A 23,155-nucleotide genomic window follows, 5' to 3' on the forward strand; every position below is an offset into this window, starting at 1 on the left:
CTAGTAAGTTCCTAGTACAGTGCACTAGAGGTGCCCAGGGCCTGTAGATCAAATGCTACTAGTGGGCCTGCAGCACGGGTTGTGCTACCCACATTAGTAGACCTGTAAACAAGGCTCAGAACTGCCACTGCAGTGTCTGTGTGTGCAGTTTTAAACTGCCAATATGTCTTTACAAGTGTACCCACTTACCAGGCCTACAACTTCCCTTTTCCTACATGTAAGACACCCCTAAGGTAGGCCCTAAATAGCCCCATGGGCATTATGCAGTGTATGTTTAAGGTAGGACATATACTAATGTGTTTTATAGGTCCTAACTGAAATACTGCTAAATTTGGTTTTCACTGTTGCAAGAACCTATCTCTCTCATAGGTTAACATGGGGGCTGCCTTTAAATATGATTAAAGTGTAGATTCCCTTTGGGAGCAGATAACCATGTGGAGTGTGGGGTCTCTGACCTCATAATTTAAAAATACATCTTTCAGTGAAGTTGGTTTTTAGATTGTGTGTTTGAAAATGCCACTTTTAGAAAGTAGTCATTTTCTTGCTTAAACCATTCTGTGACTCTGCTTGTTTGTGGATTCCCTGTCTGGGTCTGTTTGACAGTTTGGCTGTTTGCACCTCTCACTAGACATTGACAAAAAGGGAGCTGGGGTGTAGCCTGCATATCCTGATGAGCCATCAGTGCTAGGAGGGGAGGGGAGGAGTGGTCACGTACACCTGAAAGGGCTGTGCCTTCCCTCACACAATGCAGTCTTCAACCCCCTGCTGTGTGTCTGGTGCCTGGCCTGGGTAAGGCAGGATCTTGAAAACAACAGAGACTTATCTTTGAAGTAGGCCTACTTCAAAGGCAGAATGGGTATAAGAAGAGCACCCAAAACTCTGGAAATTAGATTACTTCTGGAAATCAAGAGGAACCTTTGCTAAGGAGAAGAGCTAAAGAGCTGAGGAGAAGTGCTGCCCTGCCTGTGACTGTGCTTTGTGGAGCTATAGTGAAGTTGCTGCTTCTACCTACGCTCAACCCGCATCACGGCTGGATGATCGACGAAACGTGGCTGGAGAAACGACGCGCAACACGCGCTGACGGAGGCTGTTAACATCGCAACCCCACACATTGCGGTTTTCCAATACCGTGCAACCGGATTTTCGATGCAAACCTTGCTGAGCGTGGAAAAACAATGCAAAGCCTGCCCGGACCCAAGGTGCCTGACCAGATCGACGCATCGCTCTCTTGCAGAGAGGAAAAACGATGCAGGCCGACCCGACTGGAGGAGGAATGATGCACGGTCTCGCTTACATATTTTGATGCAACCCAAGTACTTTTTCATGCTAACAGTGTTCCCACTGTTTTCTAAAGGATTTAAGACAATTTTTGCTTTTTCATTCATAACTTCACTTGTGTATGTTGGGTTTTTGTCGTTTTTACTGAGTTACTGTGTGTGTTGGTACAAATACTTTCCACATTGCTTCTGAAGTTAAGCCTGCCTGCTTGTGCCAAGCTACCAAGGTGGTGAGCAGGGGTTAACTGATGGTGATTCTCCTTATCCTGACTAGAGTGAGGGTCCTTGCTTGGACAGGAGTAACCTGACTGCCAATCAAAGACCCCATTTCTAACAGTGGCCATAGTTCTACATATTGTTTTCTAAAGATCATCAAAACTGAATACATTCAAGATTCCAAAATGTAGTTTATTAACTGATGAAAACATAATACATCATTACAATTGTTCAGAAATATGCAGTTAACGGTTATCTCTTTAAAAAAGTGGGAGATCTAGAGTAAATCATTTGTATCAAAAGATATACATTATAGGCCCTTTGCCAATTCCAAAAGTGACATTTGTTACAGTAAGTAGAGCACATTTTTATTAAGACTACCTAACTAGGGATCTCATGTTCCTTACTAAACGAATTTGTGCACCCTAAAACTATGCGGTAGTGCCTCACTCCTCCTTAGTTTAGTTTAGATTTTTACGTGAACATATTCGGTCGGTGTACACAATTTGATTTTGTGGAAAAGTTGTAAGTTGTCAAACTGAAACAATATTAAATGCTCAGAAATGTAGCTTCTGGAATAGAATTGTTGGCCCATCAGCTCTGAGGGTAAAAAGGCATGACAGTGCTGTTATGCTTGGTTAACTATTATGTAAATCATTTGGCTGCTGCATTAACAGAAATTAGTGAAGTGGGAGGTCTGAGAAGTCATTTAGATGGTAGTAGGTTTGATTAATAGTAATGTGCAATATAAACTTCACACCTCATTGACAGGACTCATGCAAGTGCATAATTTTGTAGAATGTGAAAGAGATCTTTCAAATAACCATGAGGCTGCATCTGCTGAATAATGAATAAGAATATGTTTTTATAACATCTTGCTAGACCTGGCATCCTTGGCATCGAATCCCCCAACTTTTTTGCTTCTACTTCCCAGGTTGTTGCTGTGTGCTGGACTCTGTTTTTGCTACTCTAGACACTTTACCACTGCTGACCAGTGATAAAGTGAAAGTGCTCCATATGTGAAATTGTATGTGTAACTGGCTTTTCTTTAATTGGCATATTTGAATTACTAGTAAGTCCCTAGTAAAGTGCACTAGAGGTGCCTAGGGCCTGTAAATCAAATGCTACTAGTGGGCCTGCAGCACCGATTGTGCCACCCACATATGTAGCCCTGTAAACATGGCTCAGACCTGCCACTGCAGTGTCTGTGTATGTAGTTTTAAACTGCCAATTCGACCTGGCAAGTGTACCCACTTGCTAGGCCCACACCTTCACGTTTTGTACATATAAGACACCCCTAATGTAGGCCCTAGGTAGCCCCATGGGCAGGGTGCAATGTATGTTAAAGGTAGGACATGTACTTGTGAGTTTTTACATGTCCTAACAGTGAAATACTGACAAGTTCAGTTTTCACTGTTGCAAGGCCTATCTATCTCATAGGTTAACATGGGGGCTGCTCTAAATATCCTTACAGTGCAGTTTCCCTTTGGGAGCAGATTGAAATGAGGAGTTTGGGGTCTCTGAATTCAATTTAAAAATACATGTTAGTGAAGTTGTTTTTTAGATAGTTAGTTTGAAAATGCCACTTTTAAAGAGTGTGCTTTTTCTTGCTTAAACCATGTTGTGACTCTGCCTGTTTGTTGATTCCCTGTCTGGGTCAGACGGACAGTTGGGCTGTTTGTGAATCTCCTCTAGACAGTGATTCAAAGGGAGCTGGGGTGTAGCCTGCATATCCTGATGAGCCATCTGGGCTAGAGTGGAGGGAGAAGTGGGCATTTCTATCTGAATGGGCTGTGCCTGCCCTCACACAATGCAGTCTCCAACTCCCTGGTGTGTATCTGAGGCATGGTGAAGGCAGGATCCTCCTCAGCAGATCCTCGTCTGCTCCGCAGAACCAGAACCGATGCCACATCGGATCCAGCGATGCCGTGATCTGCAACTCCATGCACTAACTGTTTTCCACAATTTTGCTAAGGTAAGTGTACCTAGGGGTCCATGTGACTCCTCAAATGGCGCCAGTGGCGTCGCATTGTGGGAAGCCACTCTGTCACGATGCTGCTTGACATCAAATTGAAGCATTGGTGCTTCTAGGCACTAATTTTGTGTTTTTAATTGCTAAAGTCATATTTTTAATTGATTATTGTTGATTTTTAGTGTATTTGGTCTTATTTACTTAGATAAATATTTACTGTTTTTCTAAACCTGTGCAGTGTGTTCATTTTGTAGTGTTTCACTGTATTACTACTGTCTTTGTTGATACAAATACTTTACACATTGCTTCTGGGTTAAGCCTTTCTGTTCATGCCAAGCTACCAAGGGGGTGAGCGGGGTTAACCAGGTGTGTTTCTCCTTTGCCCTGACTAGAGTGAGGGTCCTTGCATGGACAGGGGGCAACATGACTGCCAACCAAAGACCCTGTTTCCAACAGATCTCGTTTGATGTAAAAGGAAGTAAATGCAAGATTGTTCCAAGCAATTAAATGATGATGTATTTGATGTTGTATTTGTGTGTTATATACCATACACTGTTTCCACAATAGTCAAGCACAGTAAACATACACAACATTTTATAGACACCTGTTAAATGTAGCTCTAGGACAACTTTAAAATATAGGATAACATGTTTAGCAGAAGATAAGCCATTTTCAATCATCTTAATTTACATAAATCAAATATAGAAATATAGTTTACAATGATATGAACTTAGAACATGATTAGTTTTAGAAGTGGCAGCACTTAAGGTATTAATGAAATGTGATGTGATGTGATGTGCAGTAGCATGCGTGACTTTCCACCAGGCCTCAAGAACTAATGCAAATTAGCTCGCACAACTCAAATTATTGCTAACAAAAGCAATATATGAATACTTAATGACTAACTCCAGCAGATTTGGCAGGTAATTACAATAAATACTGCTGCACAGTATGTCACACTGAATGTCTGGTTAAGTACATAAATCAGCCTCACCAACTACATGGATGACGGATTTTCATTCCCATTAGTATGTATTTGGAGCACCATACCATTTTACAAATATAAAATGAGGTACTACCACGTTTTTGAATTACGTGAATGTCATGAACTGTATTCTGATTTTTTAAAGAAGACTTTAGTGCCACTTTTTAACATAAAAATCCCTCTAAAAATACTTCCTGCAACAAATATCGTGTCTAAGACTTCATTAGGTAATAATTAACAGAACTAAGACGATCACTAATTAACAGCAGCTTAAAATGACATAGGAACACATTTCATTCTAAAACCATATTATCAAACACTACCTAAAAACTAATCCTTATTTTTAACCTTGATCGTTAATCTCCTTATTCAATATGAGTGTTGCATTTAGTTTAAAATGCTTTCAAAGTTGACGCATGGCTTGTAGGGACACAATTTCTTTACTTTCTAATAGTTGCATTATATGTGTTATTTTCCATCGCGTGTTTAACAGCACCATACCTTGCCCTCCGCTAAGCTAGCTAAGACGATTCCAAATGTTCCCTAAGGGTGTTTTATGCGCCCAACTCTCGTTATAAGTAGCTAGGTTTGGGTTTTGTGTAAACTCTGCCTACCAGAAAGCTTTAACTTATAATAGTCATCTCTCTCTGCTAGGCACCTCATCACAATAGCTATACCAGCTAAACATCTTCACGCAGTTCTATACGAAAAGGAATTCCAAAAATGAAATGTGAAGGTAGATGAATCTTCTTGGAAAGATACCCATGTATCCCTTGAATATTGCACTGTATGCCTGATGATAAATAGCAAGAGACTCTGGCCCAGGGCCCCTGCCCTTTCAGGGGGCCCTCTAATAGAGGCAGCTCTGTTCTGCAGAGTCTTACCCTGATTACCTTGGACAAGTCTTAAACAGATAGTTCTAAAAACTGTTTTCCTTTAAGTTATTTTTATTGTGAGCCATGTCTGAGAGTCTATTGCAGACAATTTACAGAAACATTTTGTATGTGTGTCTCATGGAACATCCATAAAAAAAAGTTTCCTTCAGATCAAAACAGGACCCCACATGACAAATGGTAGGGTGTCACAGAGATTATTTGCAGTAAAATTAGTGTGCTGCTGCTGTGTTAGAATACTGAGAATACATCACTCTCCGTGAACATTAAATGTAAACAAACACATTCAGAGTTTGAGCGAGTGCGCCTTCGCACTGTCATTGATCTGGTCAAAGAGGGCATGAAAGAGCAGACATTGGTTCATAAATTTAAAACTATTCTGAGCACCGACCTTCAAAATAGGTTTGGCCTAGGGTCCCTAAAATCCCTAAGATGCCCCTGACAATAGCAGTTCCTGTGCAGTATAGAGGTTACTCTATGTCTTATACAAATACATATAAAAAAGCATAGTACTGTCAACAGCAAACTTTGGGCACTTAGTAAAAATCGCTGCAAAGGAAAAATATCCCAGTCTTGAAGGACATCAGGTCACGACAGCACACAAAGGCAGGAGTGGATGAATGAGTCACACATGAGATGGAGCCACATTGCAGCAATGTCTTTCACACAGACAGACCTAAAATGTACAGTGAACCTCCCTCCATTTTAGCTTTCGAGGAACGTGGTGAAGGCACATCACACATTCAGGACATGTGACTGACTGGCACAGAATGAAAAAAAAAAAACTTCAGCCCAGTGTCAAACTGCTCAAATACCCACCTCTTCAGTACTTATTTCTTACCACTTACAAATAATGAACTGATGACTTTTCTACAGTTTTAGCCTCTGAATTACCAGTTACATCGTAATGAACTGCTGACTTTTCTACAGTTTTAACCTCTGAATTACCAGTTACATCCAGGGGTGGCTCCTTCACAATGGTGAAGGAGGGTCGCCCCCATGGCTGAGCAGGAGCTGAAAGATAAAACGATAGTTCATTATTGTTTTATCTTTCAGCTGCTGACTCGACCAGCAGCATGTGAAGGGAGGATTGGGCTGGGCCACAGAGGAGGACAGAGTGCACGTAAAGGAATTCCAAAAATGAAATGTGCAGGTAGATTAATCTTCTTGAAAAGATACCTGTGTATTCCTTGAATATTGCACTGTATGCCTCAGCCAGCAGCATGTGAAGGGAGGGCTGGGCTAGGCCACAGGAGGTGGGAGGGGAAGGGGGGAGGAGGACAGAGTGCACATAAAGGAATTCCCAAAATGAAATGTGCAGGTAGATTAATCTTCTTGGAAAGATACCTATGTATCCCTTGAATGTGTGTTTGGCCAGCCGTTTCACAGACCCTAGGGTTGTGTCTGAGTGGTAGTCCAAGCCGCTCAGACAATCCTGATGCTACTTTCATGCTAGCTGTAGCATGAAAGCAGCACCAGGATTGCTGGGGAGCTTGTGTTTGTGTCCTAGTGAATGCTGGGAAGAGGAACAACACAGCAGGAGGTGACGGCAAAAGGTAAGTTTTATAAATAATGTATTCCCTCCCATCCCTTCCCCACCCACCCCTCTCCTTGAGATTTGCGGCAGCCACCGCTGGTTACATCCAGACCTCTACAGCGAGTGGTTAGCCTAATAATATATCTTATTACATAGGGCAATATAGTGTATTATCTGGATAAAACAGGAAGATGAATAGTCGCTTCTGATGCTCTCTCTCAATTTTCTTTTGATCGTAACATTGGTTTTACTACAAATTGGTTGATTAAATCTGATCTTATGCACACGTTCCTTTGAAATTCATGATTTCAAAGGAAATTCAAGATGATTCTAGAAGTAGTGAAAAGTTTGCAAAGAGCTATGAATAAAATCCTTGGAAGATTGTGAAAACTAAAAGCAGGAGAATGAGATTTTAAAAAGTCTCCCCTGTATACCACCCTCATATTGTACCAAGCAAGAAATCATCATGGGCGCCCACACCAACCCAATGAACTTTGAGGGGACCAAGCAGTTTACGGAACAATTTTTAAATGTATTTGGAAGCAGCTCTGAGAGAGAAACTGATGAAGCAGTTCAACAGTGTTTGGTGTGCATGAGTAGATTTTTGTATATTCTTAGATGATGAATGGGTCCCGCTGTATTTGGGGATAGATGGACAGATTTCTACATTTCTATCATCCCTGAAAGCAGACCAGTGGCTTCCAACCTCTTTCTCTTTGGCCCGTATGTCCAGTACCTACCTTCTAATTCGATTATATTCGATTGGGACTGCATGTGATCATTTTTTCTTTCAGTTTCATAGAATAGTGGATTAGATTGTAAAATACGTCCTGCACATTTTTCTGTACAAGAAGGGAAGAGAAATACAAAGGTGGCTGTGAGCAAGTTGATGGGTGAAGAAACCTGAAGTAAAACACTGTCACTGGGAGAGAGAGAACAACACTCCAAAGGGGGCATTCCCTTCAGCTCTGACTGACTGTATCTGACAGCTACTTCTCTCGATACCTCCTGAACTCCACAGAGGGGTAAATTTCTACGAAGCATCAGGGCTTCTCTCTGGGTACACAGATCAGGGAATGGGGGTAATAGGAGGACTGCTTCCCACAAACGGTGTCATTAGACAGATGTTTGCAGTGTTTACTGTTGCTTTAGTGCAAGGTGTAAGCATCACAACCAGGTGGTCATTTGTGACAGAAATATATCAAAATTAGGCGAACATAAACAAGCCCAATTTAGCAGTCTGGGTGCAAGTGGGAGACACCACCATCTGAAATAAATGACCACAAGTTACGTCGACTGAATTTACGTTACTGCATATACAATACAAATTTGGAGCAGCACATGTCGTTTTCAAACTTCCCTCTTGCCAAAGGTCATTGTGGCAATCAATAGTATTTTTAGGAGGAAATGCCATGCATACTCTCACTGACTTATTTGAAAAATATACACTAAGTCCTGATCACAAAAGGTCATCCCAACTTGTGTTTTGGAAAGTTAATAAGCTATCCACTGTGCATAAATAAATAGAACTTAAACACCAGAGCTACAAGTCATTGGTGCAAATCTATATTCACACGGGGTCAGTTCCAAAAAGTCAGTGCTTAATTTGTGCTTGTTGTTTCCGGTGCTAAGCACCGGCACTTGTTTTTGAGGGCCGGCGCTTATTTTCCTGCCTCAAGCCTTTTCTGAGAGCAAAAGGCACATATGGGAAAGACGGAGGAAGAGAAAAACGAAAAAGCGTCACAAAGGGAGTAAACTGCAAGAGTGAGCTGAAGGGACAGGGAGTGGCGGTAAATAGATTAAAGAGGCCCGAGATGGCTTCAGGATTACGCTGCCTCAGTATTCCGTGCTCTCACCGTTAATTGCAGCAGCCGCGTGTTTAAGAGGACTTTGAGCACCGGAACGTTTTAAATTACGAATTAAGCACTGCAAACAGTTAGATAATCTTGCCAGCTGCCCTTATATGTATTATATTTGCTTTAAACAGTGTGCTGGAGCGTATCACTTTTACTGGAATAGTAGTCAGCATTTCAAAAGATGCAAGGACAATTTCTGTTTTAAATTCACGCACATTTAAATACATGGAAGAATAACATTTCGCCACTGCCTAAAGCTCCAAATCAGCGAATACACTGTACTCCCTTATTATACAAGAAAACCGATTTTTTTTTTAAATGAAAATCGTGCAGCAAATGCAAACCTTCGAAAATAAAATACATAATTTAGGATAAATATTAGCATGAGTCAGCTCGTATGCATCGTCTATGTTCATATGGTTTCAACAGCAAAATACGTTTTTAATATATTTTTTTCTAAAGTTTTACCTAGGCAGGCCAAAAATTCATGTTCATAGCAAGCTTTCATATTTAAACATTTACAAATTATTTACGTGTTTCTAACTAGCATTACCAAAACCTTACACATTGAAAACTATGAGCAAACTTTGACAAATACTGCAAAAACACTGGGACATCTCCACGTCCAATCGACATCTCTTTATATTCAATAGTGGTTTAAACAAATCAACAACCCTGGCCTAATATTTCTAATGATAGTGGACGATCCAACACAACATAATTTCTCCCAACAGAAGGCGGATTCATAATTCATAAAAACAGGGTTTGCAATAAATCCAGCATTGACAACAAAAAAGTCTGTGGAAGCACTCAGGGCCACATGCACCAAATATGGGGCCATATGTATGAACACATTTTCCCATAGACACAGAATGGGTAAAACCCTTTGATACATCTGGCCCATAATAACTGCAATTCTTCAATTGCAATTTTTACTAATTCGCAAATAGGAAATCACAATTTCTAATGTAAGAATACTTACAAATATGAGATAGCGAATCCTAATGGGTCCAAAATCAGCCTACATCTTGAACTTTAATGAGGTACGTTGCAGTTTGCAATTGATTAGGAATGATAGGCATTAAAAAGGCATCACGTTTTCCTTCTGGGTAAATGAGGTGTGTTTAAAAAGAAACAAATTAATCTTTGAAGTTGTATTTGTATTTTAGTATTTATAAAGCGCATTCCGGCTGTGACATCGAAGCACTAAGTACAAGAAAGGTAAGTGTCAGAAAAAAAAAAAAACAACTAAGGGGAAGAAGAAAATTACTGAGGAAAGAGCCAAGTTTTTACTAACCCCTGGAAGGTCAAAAAGCTTTGCTCCTTCCTTATAGACAAAGGGAGTAAATTCCTGTATTTGGCAGCATCTACAGTGAAGGCTTTATCTCCCTATCTAGCCCTACGAGTTCAAGGAACATGGATCATGTGGGTTCCTGCTGATGTAAGTTGCGACTCGGCCTATACCAATGTACCCTCGAGGACAAATATACAGATTCACATCCATGCACAGACTTATAGGTTAGACATAGAGTTTTAAACATAATGCGCTTTGTGACCGGTACCCAATGTAATTGTTTCAGGCTACTGCTAGCTGAAGCTGAACAAGGGAGATCTAATATAAAGCGAGCAGCAGTGTTTTGAATCAACTGGTGCTTAAGTGAGGTATTGTCCAGATTGAGCAACAAGGCATTACAGTAATCTAATTTGGAGATTACTAATGCCAAGATAACTGTGATTCTCCGCTCCATTTGTAGATAAGGATTCTTTTTTTAAACGTTTTCAAAATCCCAAAACAAGATGTAGTGATGGAGTTCAATTGGGACTTAAAAGAAAGACAATTGTCAAAAGTAACACCCAAGTTTCTGTTGGCGGTAATAGGGACAGGAAGCTCGCCACACTCCGAAGGCCACCAGCGTGAGTTCCACAAATCCTTGCCATAGCCGAAACACAATTTCAGTTTTGTCACCATTCAACTTTAGCCAATTCAGGCTCATCCAACTGTTGACCTCTCGCATACAATTATGGAGGCGGTCTGCCACTTCCTCCCAATTTTTAGAAACTTGAATGATCAGTTGAGTATCATCTGCATAGGAGGTGGGCATAAAGCCAAACAAACTAATTAGTCTGGCTAAAGGAGCGACATACAGATTGAATAAGGTGGGGCTTAGTGAGGAGCCTTGTGGGACACCACATGGCAAGTAATGTGCTGGTGCCCTAAAATCTCCGCAACTCACCGTAATAGGTCTCTCTCTCAGAAAGGATTCCAAAATCTTCAATGTCATATCTCTAATCCCTACTTGATGGAGACGAGTTATCATAATCTGAGGCGAGATGGTGTCAAAAGCAGCAGATAGGTCCAATAGGACTAATATGGCTCTTTGCCCCTCATCCACCAATCTCCGAATAGTGTCTGAAGTGGTAATGAGCGCAGATTTGGTACTATGGGCCATCCTAAAACCATGATGAGAGGGATCTAAGCCTCCTGAATTATGAAGAAATTTGACTAGTTCATTATTAATGTGCTTCTCAAAAATCTTAGCCTGAACAGGGAGAAGAGAAATAGGCCGCAGATTACTTAAATCATGTACTGCTCCGTCAGGTTTCTCTTTCAGGGGAACCACTGTTGCTTCCTTCCAAGATGGAAGAAAAACTCCTGTGGTTAAAACCTCCAGGAAAACCGGAGCAAGGGCTGCAGAGACTAGTTCAGGAACCTGCTATAAGATATGGTGGGCAAGGATCACCAGGGGAACGTGACTTAATTCCCAACACAATCTCTTTAATCCTTTCAGGAAGTAATGGCTGAAAATTGGTTAACAAAGGGCGATCCATATCTAAAGTGCTATTAGAGATATCAAAAGGGCAGAATGTCCCTTCAGAATGGCTGAAGCTCGAGTCAATTTGTAAAACTTTATTTTCAAAGAAAGTTGCCACCTTATTACAAAATTCTTGTGAGTTTTCCAGCTATGGGGGAGTAGGAGGAGCCGTCAAGGAACATACCACTTTAAAAAGTTCTCTGGGGGCATTTAATGCCTCCTTAATCTTTTGCATGAAATAATCAGAGTTATCTTTAATACTAGCAACTTTGTAAACCCGAAGGACAACTCTTAGCTTATCTTTCTCAGCCGAGTTGGGATCTAACTTCCATCTCCGTTATTGTTGGCAATATTTTCTTTGTAATTGCTTGAGGTCCTTAGTAAACCAGGGGCATCTGTTTTTTTTTTTTTTTCTGAAGAGGCAGAGGTCTTAAGTGGGGCAAGTTGATTGATTGCAATATTTATTCCATGATTAAAACTGTCCATACCTGACAGAGGGAGGCTTTTGGCGGCTTCAGAACCTGCAACTAGAGGCGGGCCTAGCTATTGCTTTTTAATACGATTCCAGTTTCTAACAGATTTCCTATTAGAACTAATATGCTGAGAAGAATAAACCTTCATAAACCTGGAGGTGAGAAGATGACGATCTGTCCAATCAAGTGGTGTATTAGTCAACATCACCTGATCCTCAGGACAGGCAAATATCCCGTCTAACAAATGGCCTGCGAGATGAGTAGCTGTTTTGACTTTCAATTCCCAATCCAAATTTTATTTTTTAAGAGCAGACAGTGGTCTGAAGGATCACTGTCTGCTCTTAAAAAAAAGATTTCCATTCTCAAAGGGGAGGGGTCTCAATGGGACCCCTTCCCATTTGCGAATGGGTTACCACTTTCTTCAAGGAGTTGCTAAAATATTAATGTTTTGTGACGAGAATTTGGTCGCCAAACATTAACACACCCGATTCATATCTGCTATTTTGTAGGGACCCCCCAGAACACACCCCTTACAAATACCAATTTGTAAACACAAATTGTGAATCAGAAAACTATTTTTGAATCTGAATCACAATTTGTGCTGTGAACAGATGTAAAAGCATTTTTGCAGTCAGAAACGGCCCGCTCGAGGCATTTCTTTGTACATTGTGCCTTTCACTGTGCATAAGGCAGTTTATGAGACCAACTGCGCTGCTAAAAATGCCAATACCAGAGATTAAAAAGAACCAAATCGCAACCTTTAATGCACAAGATTACTTCTCAAATCAACATCTCCATATATCAAAAATATAAAATCACAAATATTTAGCCTAAACTTGTTATATAGGTAATCACACCATACATGGATTTCTAGATGAACCTTAAATTTCATATTTAGAAAAAGTTTCTAAACCAATGAGAATCAATATAATCAAACCAGTGGTTATTTTTAATTTAATATTGCCACAACTGCAGTTTCAATACTAACTGGACATGGTATTCTACCTGGGTCTCTGTACATAGAACAATACCAATTGTCCAGGGAAAATAACTACTGCTAAAAAGGTCCATAATACTGTTTAGGACCGTGTCCAAACTCAGGCATTTTTTATTTTTTTAGTTGCTGATGGACGTTTTAATATTTGTGATCTGTGTGGGGCAGTCGTATATTACAGTAAACAATCACTGATGCAGAATTCAGTGCAGACATGTTCTTACACTAGCGTAGGTTTCTGTGCACCAAAAATGATTGAATTGTCCTAATTGTTCAAATAAATATTTCATGTGGGGTTTCGAGGCTCCTTTTTAATACCAAGCTGTGCCAGGATAGAATGTCAAATTGCACAGGACAATGCAATGGTTATGCACCTGCCAAAGTGTTCCATAGCAATATCTCGAGTCACATCACCTCAGTTTTAAAAGCGGATCAACGTTAATTGCTTCATTTTGTGTGTACAGAAGAAATTTATTCAAAGGTATAATTTCCATCCAGTGCAAATTGTTGAGAAGAGCTCCCATTCTGGATGTGACCACGAGGTCATGCTTAATTATACATTCCATTAATTCTGTAGAAATCATATTTTAAAAGGTTGAATGAATTAAAATGGTGATTGGAGAATACAGAACATTGTACTTATATGAATGTGTCTTTGATATGCACTGATTCTGTAAAAAAATACAATAGGCCTTAACAATCCCCTCAGCTCGACCGTAAATAAAGCAGAACCATATTCACAGACATCACTCCCTAATCCCGCCACACCCCCATTTAGAAATGAATCAGTTATGTTCCCTTTGTCTAACCCTCATTGCTTGCCAAATATAAAAAAAAAGATCATTCAACTTCACTGTCGAATACGTCACATCTACTATAAGAACAGCAATTAGCCTCAACACTTTACTGTAGGACCCTCTAAATTAGGTCCCCTACTAATACACGTCCCCTCATCATACTTGACCTATCAGGAATGTTCATCATAGTCGACTAGAAAGCCCTACATTTCAAAGTATCTCCAGATGAATGCTAGATGTATTTGTATTCAAAGGAAATCAATTTGGTCATAATTAATTCCATAATTTACCCACACACTGTGTTAAACTCTAGAATATATTAAAAAGTCACTGAAGAATAAATGAGCATCTGCCCTTACATGGAGCCAGTGTGCATCTATTTGCTAAATTATTAGTTGAGAGCATCCAAAATCTAAAACTTGACTGTCTCATATTTAAACTGATTTAAGAGGTGGATAAAAGCTACATCGAAAACTAAGCTCCTCACCCTGAAAAGCTAAACTAATCCAAGCATTCAACTAATGCTAAAGTGTATGGCACTGGATTCCTTCTCTTCTAACTTAACTTCCCACAGAAAGTTCATAGGATTAACTATAGACCCCTGGTTGTCATTCAAACCGCACAGCTAAAATGGCTCAGCCAACCAGCTTTTATCAACTAAACCAAGCCCTTGTTTCCCACTTCATCTTTCAGGCTATACACTACATTCAGGTTTCCTCTCTCATATCTACAATGATAATCTTGTTATTTACATTCCTTTCTAGTGTACAGATCCTGGGGGCCAAGATCTATGATCCCAACAGAACTTGCTAATTACACTAAACCGTATCTAGCAAAACTCTGACTCTTATGGGTAACTTTAATTTCCATCTAGAAGACAGCAGGAGCAGAGACTCTAGAACACTTAATGATACTATGGCTTGCTTGGCCTCATACAGATAGTTAAGGACCCCACCACTGCTGCAGGGCATACACTAGATGTTTTTTTTTTTCAATTCATTCAATGCTCTCGGTGCAAGAGGTGATATCATTAAGTTGGTCCGCTCATCAAGCAGTTGTCTTCTCATTCCTCCTGTCATGCCCACAGAATAGGGATATCTAAAAAAATAATCTGACATCTAAAAGGAACTGGAACTGGGGTTTGGGGGGAAGCCTTTTCAAAGGCCCATAAAAGCACATTTCAAATAGATCATGAAGATATGGACAGGGCCGGCAGACTGCTCTGCTTGGTTAGGCTCGCCCATAGATGAGGTCATTAGTAAAGTTACAAAAAAAACTGCCAACGGCCCCATGGTTTACAAAATGGCTAAGGCTCTTGAGGCAGCCCTGTCGTCACCAGGAACGTTTCTGGCAGAAACACTACGAGTAACATGAAAAAAAACTCCATACAAGGCGGTTATTAAAGAATACAAAATAGCTATCAGGAGGAAAAATCATGCAATAGTTCTATTAAAGTTGAGTCTGGTGACTCTTCAAGAGAATTAACAGGCTCACAAGAGTTCTGTAATAAGTTAGCAGAATTCTTTCAATTGGAAATTGTGAACCTCTATAAAGAGTTTGAACCTTCAAACTTAGAAGACCAAACTTCAGCATTAGTAAGCCAGCAGGGGCAGCAGAGCCTTCCAGAAATTAGCAGTGTCAAACTGCTTTCCTTACAGCTCATTAGAACAATTCATATCTTCTTGACATAAAATGTAGATCCCTTTTTAAACCCTGTCCCCCAAAAAATCTACAACTGGTAGTCAGCAAAATAGCTCAATCATTAACAGCTATCATGAATAAAGCAATCAGCTCAGGTTGCTATCCACGTCTGTAAAAACTGGCAGCTGTCAGACCACTACTCAAAGAGCCCAATCTAGACCCCAATGACTCTAAGAACTATTGCCCTATCTCCTTGCTTCCCACCCCAGCTAAGATCTTGGAGAACTGTCTACACCAGCATCTTATGGCTTGTTTGGAGGTTGTGTTGGATATAATACCTACTCCCACAGAATCTGCAAAAAAATCTAGGAGTAATCCTGGACAGAGAGTTATCTATGGATTTGCAGGTCAACTGCACAATGACTACCTGCATTTGGATTATTAGAACCCTGCAGAAAGTTTTTCTGTTCCTTATTCTGCCTGCAAGCAAATAGGTAGCCTTAGCAATAATTTAATCAAGGCTGGATTACTGCAGTGCACTCTACCTGTATATCAATATGGTGGAAGAAAAAAAATTGCAAATTATGCAAAATGCAGCCGATAGACTGATCTTAGACATACCAAAATAAGCAATTTTTTGCAAAACGTTTAGCTGCTGTTCACTGTTTACCGGGTGAAGAAGCACATCAGGTTTAAGGCACTGTGCATTGTACATAAGGCCCTGTATAATGCTGTGCTCAGTGAATCAAACCCATGTTTCAATCAAAGTCTCCTAGCAGAGATCTTCGCTTGGCAGTCCACAAACTGATTGTCATTCCCAGATTTTGGAAAAATAGATGGAGAGGCAGAGCTTTCACTTTGGCTGCAGCGAGACTCTAATTGGCTTCTTCACCATTTTTTTTGCCTGAACACGTGTACTTCCTTTTGAAAGGTCTTAAAAACCTGGCTTTTCACTCTGCAATAAAACCGGCAATAGTTTGAGACACAGTTATGTGTCAGAGTAGTGCCTCTGGACTACCTATCAGCACCTTGAGGCTTTTGGGCAATTGTTTGCTCATATAAATCACTATCATTCATTCATTCTAAGCCATCTAAAATGTGTCCTCCGTCGAAGTTATAGCCTTGCGAATGGCAACAAACCCAGAATTTCAAATGAATTAGCTCGGTGTTGTCTTCCTCCATTGGCTCCCACTTCCAACTTACATCAAAGCTACAAGAGCTTTCATCAACTGCAAGGGCATGCCATTCAATATACCTGCGTATTTGTCACTGTTCAGAAAAGCTAAACATCTGAGATGGTAGCACACAGATTGAAGTCCCAAACTCAGTAATGCACGTTTCGTATGTCTATCAGTCAGCAGTTATGTTGTTCTCATTAGCACATTCACTACTAACGTGCCCTAGTCTCACTGAAAAACTGTGCTCTGCTCAGATTACCACTGTATCACCAAAATATTGTGCCCTCAAATACTGGGCGAGTAACAGTATTGATTAATCTGCAAATCCATTTCTCCTCCTTTTTTCTCTGGATCAAATTTCTCCATATTTATCTTGCTCAGTTTTACATCAAAATGATAAAAACTACTACAGCAGTTTTTTAATTCAGCATGTAAAATGACTGCATATCAGGCCTGAAATGCAATCGGTATAATATTGTAATAACATTGTTTACTCAATTAAACATAATGTTGTGAGAAATTGAAATGTATGAATACAATGGTGCAAAATGATCCATGAAAGATCTATAGATTTTTAACTACAGCTCCAAATAAATGTACCGTTGCTACTTTGATATGAGCCGATATGTTAAATTATAATTTATGTAAAGACAGATGTAACTAACAGTTTTATAATTCTCCAAATCTAGGCGGTAACTGTTGCCTTGAGAGCAGTATAACAGTGATAAGTGAAATACTGTCAGTTTGTAACACTATACTAAACTAATATTAATAGCTCAGACTAGTGAGAGTATGTGTGTTAAATGTTTATATTTATTGCACTGGCCCTATAATTTGCCTTTCTTGCTAGGTCTTAACGGAAATGATCATGTGGTGTTTTGCTTTAGACACTTGGCATAACTCATCACGGGCCAATTTCACACATCCCAAACACACCTCTTAGATCATGCAACAGAAGTTGCACTTTAGTGTAATAACAACCTACAGCGGATATTACAGTGGGTAGCTAAGGCCTTTGTTCTTCTTGTGATTATAAAATGACTACTTGTCTGATGGGTGCACTTCTAGACTGATTTGTAAATTAGAAGAGGGGGAGCAGTCTTTCTATTTGTTTATGGCAAGAACATGATTTACCATACAAAACATGAAAACAACATGTCTGCACAACACTAGTGATGATCTGTTCAAATAAGCTTAGACTACATATTTAAATGATGTGTTTTATCTTTGCACTTGTAAACATACTTACTAAGTTCAGTTGCATCCACTCCAGGTGCTTTTCTTCTGTTCTTTTGGTCTCTTATAACTTTCTGAATGTGAAAACAATCACCCTGTGAAAAAGAAAGGGATTTATTTAGGCAGGAATTAAGTTGATTTGGAGTTCACAAAGAACACTCTCAGAAAAGCTTATCATAATTCTGCCAGCGCTGCTTTACTATGCTTTAATACATGGACTGTCTGCAATCCCTACATAAAAAAGTCTCTAATTTCCTATTACTAGTAACTTATGACACATCCACTAAACTGTAGTTAGTTAAAACAGCGGATTTCTGACATTACAATGTAAATATATGCCCCAATGTGTGTAAAATCTATTTGTGTAATCCCCACCTGATGTTCATAATGGTCACCTAAACCTTCATATAATATACAATGCTCCATTGCTTCATAGCTAGGTTCGCTCTTTATATATACCATTGCATACATACAATGTTTACCAACAGGAGCCAAGGTGAAAGCCAGGTCAGGGAGCACAACTGCAGCTGACACAGAGCAGACGGTTTAACTTAAGAAAGTGCGCAAAACATTTAGAAGTACCAAAAGCATTAAAAAGTTGAAAACACAGTACAAATCTCACTTCGAATTATAAACATAGAGAATCTTTCAATTAACAAAAAGATACCAAAATGAAAACTCCAATAAGGGGGAAACAGAGATAGGAATATTTAACCCCTAGAGAGCTGGAGTCGGACACTGGCCAACACCCGCACTACCCCCTGGTGCGGGTCATGAACAGTGGCCGACACCAGGCAGGGGGTTAAAAAATCTTCGGGTGATACCCCGGGAGACACAGAAGATTTTCTGTGTCTGCCCCTACCCCTTTGTGACGTCAGCGTGCCGCGAGGCGCACTGACGTCACTGTTTTGTTTTTCCCATCGGCTGCTTCCTGCTCCAATGGGGAAAACGGCCCCAAACGGCCTTCCTGATGTCCGGGAAGGCTTCGTTTAAAAGGGGAGACTCTCCCCTTTCAAACGAGGCCTTCCTGAACAGGTTTCATGGCCCTGAATCACAGCACAGCTGCGATCGAGAGCAGGCAGGGCGACCCCCTGTGGGGGCAATAATTTTTTCTAGTGGTTGTATGGTTTCCCTGGGGCCACTATGGCCCCCAAGGAAACAATACAGTTGCTAAAAAAAATAGATCTATATATATATAAATATATACACACACATAAAGATCTATATATACAGGTATATCTATCCATATAGATAGATAGATATATATATACATACATATATACACACACACATATATAGATCACTTTTGTCAATGCGTTTGTGGTTTCCCTGCAGTCGTCCCCCAGGAAAACCGGACCCACATATACAAGTGATATATATATACACTGTGACTCAAGTGGAGTTGAAACGCATTGGTTGTTGCTGTTTGTTTGAATAAAAACGCCAAAAAGGATTCTTTGGAGTGTGTTGAATAATTCTTTTGAATATATTATTAATTCGAGGGTGGTCTCCTCCGACACCAGCACCGGCAGTTGAGTGCGCCTCTGAGAATGTGATTCTGACCTTTTGCTCAAGCTATATATATATATATATATATATATATATATATATATATGTATTTTCGCCACCAGTTGTCTTGCAGTTGCAACTTGTGTCTTAAAAGCAATGGACATACTTCAACTGACGCGTTTTAACTGTAGCCTTTAGGCAGCAATAAAAAAGTCAAGTAACTCTTGTGATTATGTTTCTGCTACAAAAGGATCAGACTTTTGTCTAGTGGCAGTTTTAATGCCATAAAGTAGCGCAGAAGGTTTATATGCCTACTGCAAAGATCAAATCTGTATTTTATGTAAATAGCTGAGTACAGAAGTAACGTCAGCCGTTACCTGCGCTATAATACAAATGAAAAGTATGTGCGGGAGGGGGGTTATAGAGAGATGAAGTGCACTTTTGCTGGGTGGCAGTGAGGGAATCCGAGGAGAAGGTCATAAGAGTGGGTGCACCAATAATGATTGTCGGACTGGGCTCTCGAGGTGCTAAAGACTGACTATTGGTATGTGACAAGGTGAAGTAATAATGTGTCTTTTTTTGAGTGTCTTGAAAGAACGTGCTGATTGAGGGAAGAAGCGAAGGTAAGGTGACCTCTACTGTTATCACACACACAAGCAATTTTTTGACTGTCTACGTAGGCTAGAGTTTTATAGCAACAGCTTAGCCAGTAGCAGAGATGGCATATCGTTGGATGACTGCTGCTCAAGCCCTCACTCGGGTTATAGAGGACAGCTCTGATGTAGGGTCAGAGACTGAGGCAGCCGATACTGAGACAGCATCTGAGGGATATGACAATGGTGCAGACTCTGGGAGTGATTGTTCAGTTGGAGGAGTCCCATTCGATAACTCCTCTTCCAGTGATTATGAGGAAGGTGATGAGGACAGTCTTGCTGTCTCTTCACAAGTACAGTCTGTGCAACGGGACAATAGCGGGTTAGGCCAACCCAGGGGCAGGTGCATGCAGCGACAAACACAGAGAGAGTGCTCTCTTGGGAGCTCCCCAATTTAGTTCGGCCCCAAATTCCACCTCCCAAATCGTATTGTGGAGACATCAAAACTATCTATCACAAAACAAACTGGTTTTGTAAGGCAGGCACTTATGTTTTGGTCCTGGGCTCGGCGGCCATATAGGGAAACATACTAATCCCAGATATTTCTGGAAACTAGACATCCAGGGGAGTCCACAGAGGTGTGACTTCCCCAAAGCTTTCTTACCCAGAATACCATGAAAAGCTGAAATGTTGAAGAAAAACTCAATTTTTTCTTGCATTTCTGTCACACAAACTACAGGAATATGCTGGGATCCACAAAATCCCTACCACCCAGTGTTTCCCCACCTGTCCTGATAAAAACACTACCCCACTTGAGTGCCTGTAACTAGTGCCTACGTCAGGAATGATCACCCCAAGATCAAAAGTTCCCCTCATGTAAGGACCAACATTGGCCGTTGTGTGATCTATTCCTGTCGTGGGCACTAGGCCTACCCACACACGTGAGGTACTATTTTTATCGGGAGACTTGGTGGAATGCTGGGTGGAAGGACTTTTGTGGCTCCTCTCAGATTCCAGAACTTTCAGTCTCCGAAATGTGAGGAAAAAGTGTTTGTTTGGCCAAATATTGAGGTTTGCAAAGGATTCTGGATAACAGAACCTGGTGAGAGCCCCACAAGTCACCCCATCTTGGATTCCCCTAGGTGGCTCGTTTTAAAAAATGCACAGATTTGGGACGTTTCCTTAGGTTCCGGCTGAGCTAGAGGCCAAAATCCACAGCTAGGCACTTTCCCAAAAATACGTCAGTTTTCAATGTAAAAATGTGATGTGTTCATGTTGCGTTTTTCTGTCGCGGGCATTAGGCCTACCCCCACAAGCGAGGTACCATTTTTATAGGAGACTTGGGGGAACACAGAATAGCAGAACAAGTGTTATTGTCCCTTGGTTTTCTCTATATTTTTTCCTTCCAAATGTAAGCCAGTGTGTAAAAAAGACGCCTATTTAAGAAATGCCCTGTGATTCACGTTAGTATGGGCACCCGGAATTCAGAGATGTGCAAATAACCACTGCTTCTCAACACCTTATCTTGCTCATTTTGGAAATGCAAAGGTTTTCCTGATACCTATTTTTCACTCTTTATATTTTAGCAAATGAATTGCTGTATACCCAGTTAGAAATGGTTTTTTTGGTTGGCAGTCAGGTTACCCCCTGTCCAAGCAAGAACCCTCACTCTAGTCAGGGTAAATCACACACAAGTCACACACAATCCAAATTATCCTGTGCCCACCCTCTGGTAGCTTGGAAATGAGCAGTCAGGCTTAACTTAGAAGGCAATGTGTAAAGCATTTGTGCAATAAATCATACACTAACACAATATCGCACTATAAAAATACACCACACAGTGTTTAGAAAAATATATAATATTTATCTGGGTTTTTGCAGGTCAAAACGATCAAAGATGCAATATGAATTTGTAAAGATATCACTAAAAAGTGATATAAAGTGTCTTAAGTCCTTAAAAAGTAAACAAAGTCTCTTTCGAGCACAAAGTACCTGGTTTGGAGTGGAAACTCTCCGCAAAGGGCCGCAGAAGAAGAGATATGTGGAAAAATGGTGTGTGCGTCGATTTCTCCCCTGCACACACGGACTTGCATCGTTATTTTTCGCGCAGGGAAGTTGTGCGTCATTTTCCGGCGCGTGGACAGTCTCCTTCTGTGGTTCGCGGGATTACCAGATGTCCCGGGGTCTGTGCGTGGAATCCTAGGCTTGTTTTCCGGCTGCGCGTCGTTCCGGTGGGCTGTGCGTGGAATCTTCTCCCTCACGGCAGGCGTCGCATCGATTTCCTTTCTGAAGTCGGCGGCGTTGTCCAGGCGAGTTCCAGTCGCACCGCAGGCGTCGCGCGGCGTCTTTCTGGATTGGTGTGCGGTGAATTTTTCACCACGGAGCAAGCTGTGCGTCACATTTTTCGGTGCACAAGGTGTCCAAATGAAAAAGAGAAGTCTTTTTGGTCCAGAGACTTCAGGGAACAGGAGGCAAGCTCTATCCAAGCCCTTGGAGAGCACTTCAGCAGCAAGGCAAGAGTTCAGCAAGGTAGCAGGGCAACAGCAAGGCAGCAGTCCTTTGTAGAAAACAGACAGGTGAGTCCTTTAGGCAGCCAGGCAGTTCTTCTTGGCAGGATGCAGGTTCTGGTTCAGGTTTATTCTCCAGCAGGTGTCTGATGAGTTAGGGCAGAGGCCCTGTTTTATACTAAATTGTGTCTTTGAAGTGGGGGTGACTTCAAAGAGTGGCTAAGAAATGCACCAGGACCCCTTTCAGTTCAATCCTGTCTGCCAGGGTCCCAGTAGGGGGTGTGTCTGAGTGAATTCACAAGGAGCTGTCAACTAAACCTAGCCAGATGTGGATTGTAAGGCACAGAAAGATTTAAGTGCAGAGAAATGCTCACTTTCTAAAAGTGGCATTTCTAAAATAGTAATATTAAATCCAACTTCACCAGTCAGCAGGATTTTGTATTACTATTCTGGCCATACTAAATATGACCTTCCTGCTCCTTTCAGATCAGCAGCTGCCACTTCAACAATGTATGAGGGCAGCTCCAATGTTAGCCTGTGAAGGGAGCAGGCCTCACAGTAGTGTAAAAACGAATTTAGGAGTTTTACACCACCAGGACATATAAACTACACAGGTACATGTCCTGCCTTTTACCCACACAGCACCCTGCCCTAGGGGTTACCTAGGGCACACATTAG

At 40.9% G+C, this 23,155-nt stretch overlaps 1 protein-coding gene across 2 annotated transcripts in view; it reads right to left on the reverse strand.

The window, feature by feature from the left end:
* HTR2C (5-hydroxytryptamine receptor 2C) overlaps positions 1-23,155 on the reverse strand; it is a 3,940,131-nt gene that overhangs the window by 2,623,557 nt on the left and 1,293,419 nt on the right. For both annotated transcript variants that reach the window (XM_069206051.1, XM_069206060.1), the window contains exon 4: positions 17,882-17,963. The gene's annotated coding sequence lies outside the window, so the exon portion shown is untranslated. The remainder of the gene's footprint in view (positions 1-17,881; positions 17,964-23,155) is intronic.

The sequence above is a fragment of the Pleurodeles waltl genome, chromosome 2_1 (genome assembly GCF_031143425.1).
Source record: "Pleurodeles waltl isolate 20211129_DDA chromosome 2_1, aPleWal1.hap1.20221129, whole genome shotgun sequence".
NCBI classification, from domain to species: Eukaryota; Metazoa; Chordata; class Amphibia; order Caudata; family Salamandridae; genus Pleurodeles; species Pleurodeles waltl.